The sequence below is a fragment of the Dendrobates tinctorius genome, unplaced genomic scaffold (genome assembly GCF_039654945.1).
Source record: "Dendrobates tinctorius isolate UK_male_01 unplaced genomic scaffold, ASM3965494v1 ptg000011l, whole genome shotgun sequence".
Classification (NCBI taxonomy): domain Eukaryota; kingdom Metazoa; phylum Chordata; class Amphibia; order Anura; family Dendrobatidae; genus Dendrobates; species Dendrobates tinctorius.
In genome coordinates this window covers 41,701,002-41,714,139 of record NW_027361679.1, presented here as the reverse complement: position 1 = coordinate 41,714,139, position 13,138 = coordinate 41,701,002, and the positions used below count along the sequence as shown (strand labels likewise).

The window sequence follows — 13,138 nt, the reverse complement described above, 5'->3', positions numbered from 1 at the left end:
AAGGTTTTTTGGGGGCCCAGGGCAGGGGCCAATCCGGTCGGCATCTGTGTGAGCCGCCGCCGCCCACTGGCGTAGGAAGGGGGTTGCGGGGGGGTGCGGGGGGGCGGGGGGGCGGGCCGCCCCAGGCGGCACGTGTGTGGGGGCGGCGCAGCACGGCAGGAGCAGAAATTCCTCCTCTCTGTGCTGTGGGACTCGGGAGAGAAGCGTGGAGGCGGCCGGCCAAGGCACAGTGAGGAGAGAAGAGGACTGAGTATTAGCAGGAGATTTTGGCAGCGGCTAGCGCAGGTGGGTCACAGGTCACTCACCATTTGGGAGGAGGATGCTCTGCCTCTCCCCAGCGTCCCTCCATGCTCAGTCAGCTGCTGAGCTCTCCCTGCGGGCGGCTTCCTTCCTCAGTGTCACACAGAGTCACTCACACTCACACACACAGCAGCCAGGCAGTCGCAGGCAGCCTGTGTAAGGCTGTGTGCACACACTGCGGATGTTGCTGCGGTTCCGCAGCGGTTTTTGACATGTCAATTCTTTCTGCGGATTCTCCTGCGGTTTGCCATCTCCTCTATTGAGGAGATGAAAAACCGCAGGGCAAAACCGCAGAGCAATCCGCAGGTAAAACCGCAGGTATTTTGACCTGCGGTTTCACCTGCGGATTTTACAAAATCCGCGCGGATGAATCCGCACCTAATCCGTAGCGTGTGCACACAGCCTAAGTGTAACTTATATGTTAACACAAAAAAATGGAGTGAAAGTCCAAAATATTTTAGAAACGTAAGAAATTTATTTGAGGAACAACCCCGTTATCCCGTGCTAAAGTGCTTACCCATCATGTGCTCCAGGACAAGTGCAGCGCCGCCACCAGCGCAAGTGCAGCGTGGCGGCGCTGCACTTGTCCTGGAGGCTGGAGCACATGATGGGTAAGCACTTTAGCATGGGATAACGGGGTTGTTCCTCAGGGTGCGCACCTGGGTTCTTCCCTACACTTTGTGTCCCGGTTTTATGGCCCATCATTACAAGAAGCACTTGGCTCCTTTTCACTTAATATTATATGGACAGAACAATTAGCAGCTGATATTACCCGATTCCTTCATTGTAGATGTTGTGTATAATTGTCAGTACGATTTTTATGTATAATAAATTTCTTACGTTTCTAAAATATTTTGGACTTTCACTCCATTTTTTTGTGTTAACATGTTATGTGGGAGTGTCCATTATCGATCCCCTTTGAGTCATAATTTTACAAATGGTGACTCGCCTGGGGTACATTGCGAATTGTTCCATTTGGTATTGTTTTATATATATATATATATATATATAAGTGTAACTTATACTGCGGCCAGGGGCAGAGGAGGCGGAGCTGAGCCTGCACATTACTGTCTGTGCTGCCTGGGAGCACTGTCGCAGGCAGTGTGTCAGAAATGAATGTCTGTCTGTGACTGTGTGATTAATCATTAACATCCCTAACCAGTAGCCGGCCAGGCCGGTACCCCCTCCCAAGCGCGGCCATTTTATTCCTTTCCAGACCCCGCATCCGAGCAGGCCATTCACCGCCCGGGGGGGCGCCAAATTCGGGAACAGCCGATTTAATATTATTTATATTTTTTGACCATACAATACAATTTCTTGTGAGAAAAAAGTAATTTTTCTTTGTTTTTATGGTCTAATAAATGTTACAATTTGTATACCTAAAAATCAGCATATGAAGTGTTTTTGTGAGAAGAGCCACAAAATTTTGACAGAAAATGTTTTCCTGGGAAGTGGGGTACAGGGGCCCAGGTTTTATGAACAGCCCCGGGCCCATAGTCCACTTAATCCGCCACTGCTTTGACAGAAGCATCTGCAAATACGTACAGTCTTTGGCTTTGTATTTCTGTTGACAGCACTGGGGTGTATGGTCTTGGAACATTCAGGTTGGAGAGGGCAGCTAAAGAGTTCTTCCATACTTCCCACTGGATTCTCTTATCAGGTGGCAGAGGTGCATCCCAGTCAGATGTTTCCTTAGTTAAGCCTCTTAGTAAGGCTTTGCCTTGTATAGTAACAGGAGGTGCAAAACCCAAGGGATCATACAGGCTGTTGATGGTAGGCAGGACAACTCAGCGTGTGAAAGGCTTTTCTTCCTGGCTGACCTGAAAGGTGAAAGTGTCTGACTGTAGATTCCAGAGATGCCCGAGGCTGCGTTGCATTGGTGTGGGGTCTGACCCCAGGCCAAGGTCTCTGAGACCGATACACAAGTCTTGTGAAGGGAATGCTTTCATGAGTTCTTGGCTGTTTGAGGCTATTTTGTGAAACCTGAGGTTAGAGCAAGCAAGCATCTCTTGGGCTCTCCTGAGAAGACTGATAATAGTCTCATTTGAAGGCACGGCTTTTAGACAGTCATCAACATAAAAGTCTTTTTCTATGAATTGTCTGACATCTGATCCGTATTTTGCTTCTCCTCCAGGTGAAAGACTATTGCCAAAGATGTGCACTCTAATGCGATACTCTGTGACCTCTTTAGTAGGATCATTGTCTCTGTAGCAAAAGAATCTAAGTTAGTTCCTGTCTCTCTCTCACAAGGAAACAATGGAACATTTGCTGGATGTCAGGGATGTAAGCAATAGAATCCTTATGGAAGCGCATAAGTACTCCCAGCAGTTTGTTATCGAGGTCTGCTCCTGTCACTAGAACATCATTCAGAGACATATCATCAAACTTAGCACTGGAGTCAAACACCACTCTAATTTGGCCCGGTTTCTTAGGGTGGTATATTCCAAACATGGGTAGGAACCAGCACTCCTCAGAGTCTTTGAGAGTGGGAGCTAGCTCTGCATGACAATTCTCAAATATCTTTGACATGAAGGAGAAAAAGTGATCTTTCATCTCCGGTTTCTTTTGCAGATTATGTTTAAGAGAGGAGAAACGTTTTAATGCCTGATTTCTAGTGTTGAGCGACTTTTGTTTTTTTAGGGTCGAGTTTCGCTTCATGAAACCCGCCTTTTCCAAAAGTCGGGTCGAGCAAAATCGGCCAACTATAGGGAAAAGTCGGGGTCGTCCCGAAACACGAAACCCAATGTAAGTCAATGGAGAATTAAAGTCGGCAGTGAGAGGAGGACAGGAAACACACCAACAGTGCCCATTTGAATGCCAAAAGCTTAAATTCTTGTTACTGAAGCTTGTCAACCTTAATTAACTTCATAATACTAGTTACGCACTGAAAAATGGGGGTTATTTGGCTACAGTTGTGGGGGGGAGGGCTGGCTCCAGGTTTTCGTGGGCCCAGGGCCAAATAGCGCCCCTTTAACACATACCACAACTCATGATGGCCCATATATTTCTCCATATGGAATCATTATTCCCTTATAATGTTTCAAACCGTATATTATGAGCTCCACATAATGCTACAGTATATGTTGGTCCCAATGGATGAAGCTCCACTGTCTTATGGGCCCAAATAATGCTCCATATATAATGGGCCCCATTTCTACTGCTCTAGTGTATAAAGGGCCCTGTAAATGCTGCTCCAGTGTCTGATGTCCACCTTTGGAATGCTCCAGTGTATGGTGGGCCCCATATATCATTCACCAGAGTATAGTGCTCCCCAAAAATTGCTGTCCCAACATTGAAAACAATTACATAAGTCTCCTTGCTAGGGAATCCCTGCACTACTCTGAACTCCTTGTCGTCCCCATCTTCCATCTCACTGCACTTGGCTGTTTAGGCCCTCACACCGGCAGAGACACTTTTGCGTACTATGCGGTGCCCTGTGCCAGTGCCATCGCCCATGAGTATGCCCCCTACCTGCTCAAGGAACCTGCACTTTCATCTGCACCTTCCTCTTTGTCACCATGTAAGGTGGTATAGAATCATAGAATCATAGAATCGTAGAGTTGGAAGGGACCTCCTGGGCCATCTGGTCCAACCCCCTGCTCAAAGCAGGATTCGCTAAATCATCCCAGTCAGATGTCTGTCCAGCCTCTGTTTGAAGACTTCCATTGAAGGAGAACTCACCACTTCTCGTGGCAGCCTGTTCCACTCATTGATCACTCTAACTGTCAAAAAGTTTTTTCTAATATCTAATCTGTGTCTCCTCCCATTCAGTTTCATCCCATTGCTTCTAGTCTTTCCTTGTGCAAATGAGAATAAAGTTGATCCTTCTACAATGTGACAGCCCTTTAGATATTTGTAGACAGCTATTAAGTCTCCTCTCAGTCTTCTCTTTTGCAAACTAAACATTCCCAAATCCTGCAACCTTTCCTCATAAGACAGGGTATCCAGACCGGTCACCATTCTGGTCGCTCTTTTCTGAACTTGCTCCAGTTTGTTGATGTCTTTTTTAAAATGTGGTGCCCAAAACTGGACACAATATTCCAGATGAGGTCTGACCAAAGAGGAGTAGAGGGAAATAATGACTTCACGTGATCTAGACTGTATGCTTCTGTTAATACATCCTAGAATTGCATTTGCCTTTTTTGCTGCTGCATCACACTGTTGACTCATATTCAGTCTGTGATCTATTAGTATACCCAAGTCTTTTTCACATGTGCTGTCACTTAGCCCTATTCCTCCCATTCTATATTTGCTTTTTTCATTTTTATTGCCCAGATGTAGTACTTTGCATTTCTCCCTGTTAAAAACCATTCTGTTAGTTGCTGCCCACTTCTCCAGTTTATTTAAATCTTTTTGAATCCTCTCTCTCTCTTCTCTAGTATTAGCTATCCCTCCTAGCTTTGTGTCATCAGCAAATTTAATCAGTTTACCCTCAATTCCTTCATCTAAATCGTTGATAAAGATGTTGAACAATACAGGGCCCAGGACAGAGCCCTGTGGTACCCCACTTGAGACATTCTTCCAACTGGATGTGCAGCCATTTACGACCACTCTTTGGGTCCGATCACTAAGCCAGTTATGAATCCACCTAACAGTTGCCTTGTCCATTCCATACTTAGTCATTTTTTCAATAAGGATTGTATGAGAGACTTTGTCAAATGCTTTGCTGAAGTCAAGATATACTATATCTACAGCATTTCCTTGATCCACCCAATCAGTGATACCATCATAGAAGGAAATTAAGTTAGTCTGACATGACTTATTAGTTACAAACCCATGCTGACTCTGTTTAATCACTTCATTCTTATCCAGGTATTGACATACATGTTGTTTAATAATTTGTTCAAAGATCTTTCCTGGTATAGAAGTCAGACTCACCGGCCTATAGTTGCCTGGGTCCACCTTCTTCCCCTTTTTGAAGATAGGAACAACATTTGCTCTTCTCCAGTCTTCTGGCACTTCTCCTGTTCTCCAAGAATTTTCAAAGATTATGGAGAGGGGTTCAAAAATTTCTTCTGCTATCTCCTTCAGTACTCTGGGGTGTAATTCATCTGGACCTGGAGACTTGAATTCATTTAGGTTAGCTAAGTGTTTCCTCACTATCTTTCTGTTTATATATATCCTGGATTCTTCGGGAAGAGGAACCTGAGTTTCCTCTGGGTCAGATTCTGGCTGTGTAGAGTGCGAGGGGAATGTAGTGGTCTGGGTCAATGTACCAGCAGCCTCATCCAGCAGTGGCTGGGCCTCAGTGCACTTGTGGCGTCCCCAAGAGTACGGTCGCCACTGTGGCATTGCCTTCCTCCTAGGGAGTGTGTTGTCAAGCTTGGGAGCAACGAAGGATCTCTCTAGCAGTGAAACCAACACACAACACATTTCCCACTCCAGGCCAGCAGGGAGACCTCTGAACCTGACTGCTGAGGAGCTGCTCTCTGTGGTCGGGAGGAGGTAAGTTAGGGCACTCTGTGCAGGGTAGGGGAAGTGTGTGGACGTGAGAAGGGGAGCTGGAGGATGAGCAGAGTTAAGGCTCACTCCTAGCTGGAGCGCATGGTCCGGATTCCGGTCTCCAAGTTTGTAGGGACACTGACGTTCCTGCAGCAGAAACCGGGGGAAGTAGCAGCTATAAATGCTCTGTACCCAACTAAGGCTCGGAGGCCCCAGCATCGACGTGTGCGAGGCAGAAGGAAAAGGCTTCAGCTGTCTGCCATACAAGTAAAGTCTGAGGAACATCTGTTAGACAGGAGGCGTTTCAGTGAACCATGGTCCTGTGAGTGCTTCCCCCACAAGCGCTAGAAAGGAGACGTTCAGGAAGGTACATGTTGGTGGAGTGTTGGAAGGGAGCTTTCCATTCTGGTCCCGGAGGTTGGCAGAGGTCCTGACCCGGAGGACACAGCACGGAGGCAGGCATCTGTATAACCTGCAGACTGTTAGTAAAGCTTTGGAACTGCACGCTCTGGTGTCCTACAGTTATTCCAGCACCGCTACATCTGGGTACCAGCACCTACACCGCCTGTGCCTTTCCCCCATCACTACATCTACACTTCCCTGGGACTCCAGCTCCACCTGTGGGGAGCTTCACCATCTTTGCTGCACAACACCATCAGTCCCAGAGGATCTGCATGCAGCGTCAGCCTAACATCTATGTTGCCGAACACCACAGGTGGCGTCAAACTATCTATATAAACTCTTTACCATTATACCACGCCATTTACATGGGCGCCCAGGGCCACCGTCCGGGTCACTGCTGCTGTGACACATCCCACTGACACCGGCTCGGTACCGAGTACCCCACAGCCCTGGGAGGGCGACCCATATGCCGACTGCTGATCGGGCGGCGTTATTCCCATGAACCTCCAAACAGCGTCCCTGAAGGCAAAGTTTTTGGTTTCCGGGGGCAGTATGATTGCAAAGCTGAACCTTAAAGGAATGTCCAAAAGGGCACCACCAGGAGTGGAGCCTGTGGCTTAATTGGACTGCACCCGGGAAACCACTACCATACAAGCTACAGAAAAGATGGACAGATTGCAAGCTTTGTCGATTCTGTGTGTGGTGTGGTATGTCCGTTTATAGTTGTGCTAGCGATTTCTGAGCTTTATTCCATTAACGACGGAGACTCCAGCATGGCCCCGCGGTACGCGTCAAGCTTACTAGAGGGATACGCGAGGCTGTGGCACGTGAGATCGAGCAATAACAGGTCTAGCATTCCAGTACATGTCCGGGGCTGCATGCACGCTACACTGAAAGGACCAGCTTTTGTCGCTTACTGGTGCAGATAACCTGCTGAACTCCGTTAGTGATGGGGATCTGGGATTCAGATTATTCCCCGCGAACAATGATTTCCCAGTAAGTTCAGGTCAACCGCAATTCCGGAGTTAGGCCTAACCGTCATTCCTGAAAAAATTACGTGTCCAAACCACAGGTGCTGTAGCTTGCTTAACAGCTCGGCAGCCGTTCTCAGGCCCAGTATGGATTCAACAACATTGTAGAAAGTTGATAAAGGGTACAGTTTCACCGGATAACACGTATATATGTAGCCTAGTTTACACATTAAAAATATATGTCTATAGATCAGGAGGCAGACTCAGATGTTATCAGGCCCAGTATGGATTTGACCAGATTGTACAAAGTTGAGAAAGGGTACTTTATCACTGGATAGCAGGTATATATAGCATAGTTTAAACATGTAAAATCTCCGTGTTCTCAGTATGGATTACACAGCAATCTAAAAAGTGGAAAAAAGGAAATGCATTTGAGGCGTACACAACTATATACTTTTGGTGTTATTTTTAAATCTTCATATATATTTCTGTCTCAGTAATACAGTCCAGCCTCTCCGCAATAGGAAATGAGATGCATACAATTAGTGACATAAAGGCTATTGATTGCAGAAATCTAGGAATTATTATTCACGGGAAAAACTTCCGTCACAATTCTCATAGGCGATGCTGACCCTCAATTAATTTGTGTGTTGAGACAGTGAAAACATTTTTTTGTGAATAAAGTCTTGCTGTATCGCACTTCCGTTGATTCCATCACTGTTACTCATCTTAATCCAATTTTTAGCGATGTAAACATGGTGCTCACTGGCTATCATGATCTGTCACGTAACTTTGGAGTGCAAAAGACAGAAGCCACAGGCCGTAGGCGATTCTATTTGATTGGCATGAGAGGGCACATTTTGAAATGTGCGCCGGAATGTCACACGTTTGTGAGTAGGAAAACTGTGAAAGCTGATGATAAACCACCACTGCATGTAATTGTGAGTCGACATCCATAAGAAATGGAAGCCACTGATCATCTGGAGCTAGAGCCCGGCCAGCAGGACAGGGCATAGCTACATCTTAACCATCATCTTTCAGTTCAATCAATTTGTAGTGGCAGTCCCAGTGAAGGATTTGACAGCCCAGACTACACAGCGGAGGAGCAGGGAGAGGTAAACATTGCAAATGCTGGGGCCCTGCCCAAGCAAGGGGGGAACACTCGTGGGCGTCGGTACTGGCACTGGGCCCCTCATAGTACGGCGGTGTGTCTGACGGCGGGTGTGCACCACCACTGTCAGAGACACTTGATTGCACTATGAGGGACCCTATGCCAGTGCCCGCACCCAAGAGTCAGCCTACCCGCCTGTCCAGGGCAACGGCACTTGCACGGTTTTGTGCGCTAGGTGGTGACCCCGGCCATGGGGGGGCGCCCACTTAGGGAGGTTTACAAAGTGGCATATGTAGATGTGGGTCATTCAGCTGCTGCAGAAGGCGAAATAGGTCAAGTTCGCGGGATAGGAGGAGGACCAAAGCAAGCCATTTTTCTGGCAACCTATGTGTCATCAAGGGAAGGTGGGACAAAATCCTTGGAAACCCATGCATGGTTCATTTTAATGAAGGTTAGATCATCCACATTTTGGGTTGACAGACGGGTCCTTTTTTCTGTCAGGATTGATCCAGCTGCACTGAAGACTCTTTCCGATAGCACACTTGCAGCTGGGCAAGTGAGCTCCTGTAAGGCATATTGTGCCAATTCAGGCCAGGTGTCCAGTTTAGCGGCCCAATAGTCAAAGGGGAATGACCTGTGCGGGAGAACATCGATATGGGAGGAAAAGTAGTTGTTAACCATAGTTGACAACTGCTGTCTCCTGTCACTTTCCATCGATGCAGTATTACCAATTGTGTGAGCGGTTCGTGAAAAATCAGTCCACAACATTGTCATGAAACCCCTGTCTCCAACGCCACTTCTGCTGTGTGCACCACGAACACCTCTGCCAAGCTGCCCCCGGCCCGTACGGCTCGTGTGAGAACCATCACTGCTGCTGTGTGCTGGGAATGCCTCAACCAACCGGTTAACCAGAGTTGCTTGTTTAGTAGCCAATATTAGGTCAAGGTTCTCCTGTGGCATGATGTTTTGTAATTTGCCTTTATAGCGTGGATCCAGGATGCTGGCCAACCAGTAGTCGTCATCATTCATCATTATGGCAATGCGTGGGTCCCTTTTTAGGATCTGCAAGGCATAATCTGACATGTGGGCCAATGTTCCCGGTGTCAATGATGCACTGTGAGTGCTGGGTGGAGGAACACTTTCTGGCACATCCACATCCCTCCAGTCACGCACAAACCCTGTACCAGACCTTGCCACGCCAACATTTTCACTTACCCCACGAGATGCATCCTCCTCCCCTAAGTAATCATCCCCATCATCATCCTCCTCCTCCTCTTCTTCCTCCACCTCGTCCAGGAGAGGTCCCTGAGCAGACAATGGCTGAATGTCATCAAGGATTCCCTCCACCTCTTCCTCCTCGTCAACATTGGCTGCAGACACCTGCTCCTTAAGGTGCGTCAAAGTTTGCATGAGCAGACGCATAAGTGGGATGCTCATGCTTAGGATGGCGTCGTCTGCGCTTACCAGCCGTGTGCATTCCTCAAAACACTGAAGGACTTTACAGAGGTCTTTCAGCTTCGACCACTGAACACCTGTCAACTCCATGTCTGCTCTCAAAGTGCCTGGCCGTGTATCCTCCCACAAATGCATTATGGCCTGCCTCTGCTCGCACAGCCGCTCAACCATGTGCAGGGTGGAGTTCCACCTTGTTGCAATGTCGATAATGAGGCGGTGGTTGGGAAGGTGGAGCAATCGCTGCAGCTTCTGCATACGAATGGAGTGTACAGGCGACCGGCGGATGTGCGCGCACAGTCTTCGCACCTTCTGGAGCAGGGCTGTTAACTCCGGATAATTATTGAGGAAGCACTGCACCACCAGGTTCAAGGTGTGAGCCAAGCAAGGTATGTGGCTGAGTTTTGAAAGGGCTCTGGCTGCCACAAAATTACGGCCGTTATCACTAACTACACTGCCCAGCCATGACTCAGTTTGTCGCTGAAAGTACTCGGCCAGCACCTCGGCGGTGTGTCTGTCTCCCAAACACATCATCTGCAACACAGCCTGCTGACGCTTTCCACTAGCTGCTCGATAGGGGGACACCTCGTGTGCAACAGTGGCAGCTGCAGATGGAGTGCTCGTACGACTGCGCTCTGTGGACGAGCTTTCGCTTCTGGAGGATGAGGAGGAGGAGGCTCGAACGCCTACAGCCAACTGTTTCCTATACCTTGGGCTAGGCTGCACTGTCCCACCACCGCTGTCCCCTGTGGACCCTGCATCCACCACATTAACCCAGTGCGCAGTGATGGACACGTAATGGCCCTGGCCATGCCGACTGGACCATGCATCAGTTGTGAGGTGCACCTTTCCACTCACTGATTGCTTGAGTGCATGGACAATGCGGCCTTTCACATGATGGTGGAGGGCTGGGATGGCTTTGTGAGAGAAGAAGTGGCGACTGGGTAGGTCATAGCGTGGTACTGCATAGGCCATGAGTTCGCGGAAAGCTGCGCTTTCCACCAACTGATAGGGCATCATCTCTAGCGAGATTAGTTTGGCAATGTGGGCATTCAAACCCAGTGTACGCGGATGAGAGACTGAGTACTTTCTTGACCTACTCATAGTGTCTGGGAGGGTGAGCTGGACTTGAGAGCTGCATATGGTGGAAGTAGCGGTGGACAGGGCGGACTGAGAGAGGGTTGATGATGGTGATGGAGTTGGTGTTCTTTCTGATGGCCTAGATTCAGTCTTTCGTTGATATAACAGTGGGATTCCCTGACTGCTGTGGCCTTGCAACGACACCTCAACATTTTCTGCTGTGCTAACCGGTGGGCTTACAGTGGGGGAAACAATGTAGCATTGCTGACTACCTTCTTTGTGATCAGTTGCACATGTGGTACTTGAGGTTTGGTGTTGTGTCCACGCTTGCAAGTGCATGCTGGTTAAATGTCTAAGCATGCAACTGGTATTCAAATTTTTCAGATTTTTCCATCGGCTAAAGGTCTTTGCGCACTTCTTACAGATAACCTTGGCCTGATCATGAGGACACTGCACTCTTCCTACTTTGGCAGACATTTTGCGGCCTAGCACGCTGTGATATTTTGACCCTCTGGACAAGCTGTCCAGCAACTCTTTTGATTTTTGGAACTTGTCTTTGGAGTGCTCCGGGCCTGCCAGATAACAGCTGTTGCGATGTCGATGTCTGCTGTGGATGCTCCTCCTCCTCATCTGAGCTATTGGAAGCAGCACCCTCTTCCCCCAATGGATGCCAATCTGGGTCAACAACTGGGTCATCCATCACCTCCTCTTCAATGTCATGTGCACCTTCCTCTGTGTCACCGTGTATGGTGGTATAGTGTGCGGTAAGGGGCACCTGAGTCTCATCAGGGTCAGAATCTGGCTCTGTACACTGCGAGGACAATGTAGTGCTCTGAGTGAATGTACCAGCAGAATCATCTATCAGTGGCTGTGCATCTGTGCACTTCATGTCAGATTCATCTTGGCCTGGGTAATTCACCATTTCACTTGATAATCCAGGCATGGTATGTGAAAACAGCTCCATGGAGTAATCATTAGTATGGCCTGCGTCATCTTCCAATCTTGGTTGGGGTGAAGGACACAAGGAAAGGTGTGGTTCATGAACATGAGCCTCCAATGACGACTCAGTGCTTTTATTTTTTACAACTTCAGAAGAGGAGGCGATAGAGCTGGAGGCTGAGTCAGCAATGTAAGACAAAACTTTTTCCTGATGCTCTGGCTTTAAAAGCGGTTTGCCAACGCCTAGAAAACTAAGCCTTCGAGGCCTTGTGGAGCCAGACGATGACGCAGGCTCAACACCTCCTGCATTCGGTCCTATTTTGCTTTTGCCACTACCATCAGATCCACCACCAACACCATCAATACCAGCTGCCAACCCCCGCCCAATTCCACGGCCTCTTCCACCAGCCTTCCTCATTTTTGGTAGAAATGTAGACAAAATCCAACAAACTATATAGTAATGTAAAACAAGGTACAAGGTTTCTATAGGACAGGGGAGATTTTGAATTTCTGCACACACTTGTGGACACTGGACACTTTTGGATTGTGTGAGGCCCACTGAATATCACAGCGCTATGTGACAGGCTCGATGTCGCAGGTGTGAAAAATGTCACTAGAGGATAACGGAGATTTTGAATTTCTGCACACACTTGTGGACACTGGACACTTTTGGATTGTGTGAGGCCCACTGAATATAACAGCGCTATGTCACAGGCTCGATGTCGCAGGTGTGAAAAATGTCACTAGAGGATAACAGAGATTTTGAATTTCTGCACACAATTGTGGACACTGGACACTTTTGGATTGTGTGAGGCCCACTGAATATCACAGCGCTATGTCACAGGCTCGATGTCGCAGGTGTGAAAAATGTCACTAGAAGATAGCGGAGATTTTGAATTTCTGCACACACTTGTGGACACTGGACACTTTTGGATTGTGTGAGGCCCACTGAATATCACAGCGCTATGTCACAGGCTTGATGTCGCAGGTGTTAAAAATGTCACTAGAGGATAACGGAGATTTTGAATTTCTGCACACACTTGTGGACACTGGACACTTTTGGATTGTGTGAGGCCCACTGAATATCACAGCGCTATGTCACTGGCTCAATGTCGCAGGTGTGAAAATGTCACTAGAGGATAACAGAGATTTTGAATTTCTGCATACACTTGTGGACACTGGACACTTTTGGATTGTGTGAGGCCCACTGAATATCCCAGCGCTATGTGACAGGCTCGATGTCGCAGGTGTGAAAAATGTCACTAGAGGATAACGGAGATTTTGAATTTCTGCATACACTTGTGGACACTGGACTCTTTTGGATTGTGTGAGGCCCACTGAATATCACAGCGCTATGTCACAGGCTTGATGTCGCAGGTGTGAAAAATGTCACTAGAGGATAACAGAGATTTTGAATTTCTGCACACACTTGTGGACACTG

General features: G+C 47.9%; 1 protein-coding gene across 1 annotated transcript in view; it reads left to right on the top strand.

The window, feature by feature from the left end:
• Positions 1-13,138, top strand: part of ARHGAP24 (Rho GTPase activating protein 24) — a 1,321,765-nt gene that overhangs the window by 492,814 nt on the left and 815,813 nt on the right. The gene's annotated exons all lie outside the window — the stretch shown is intronic.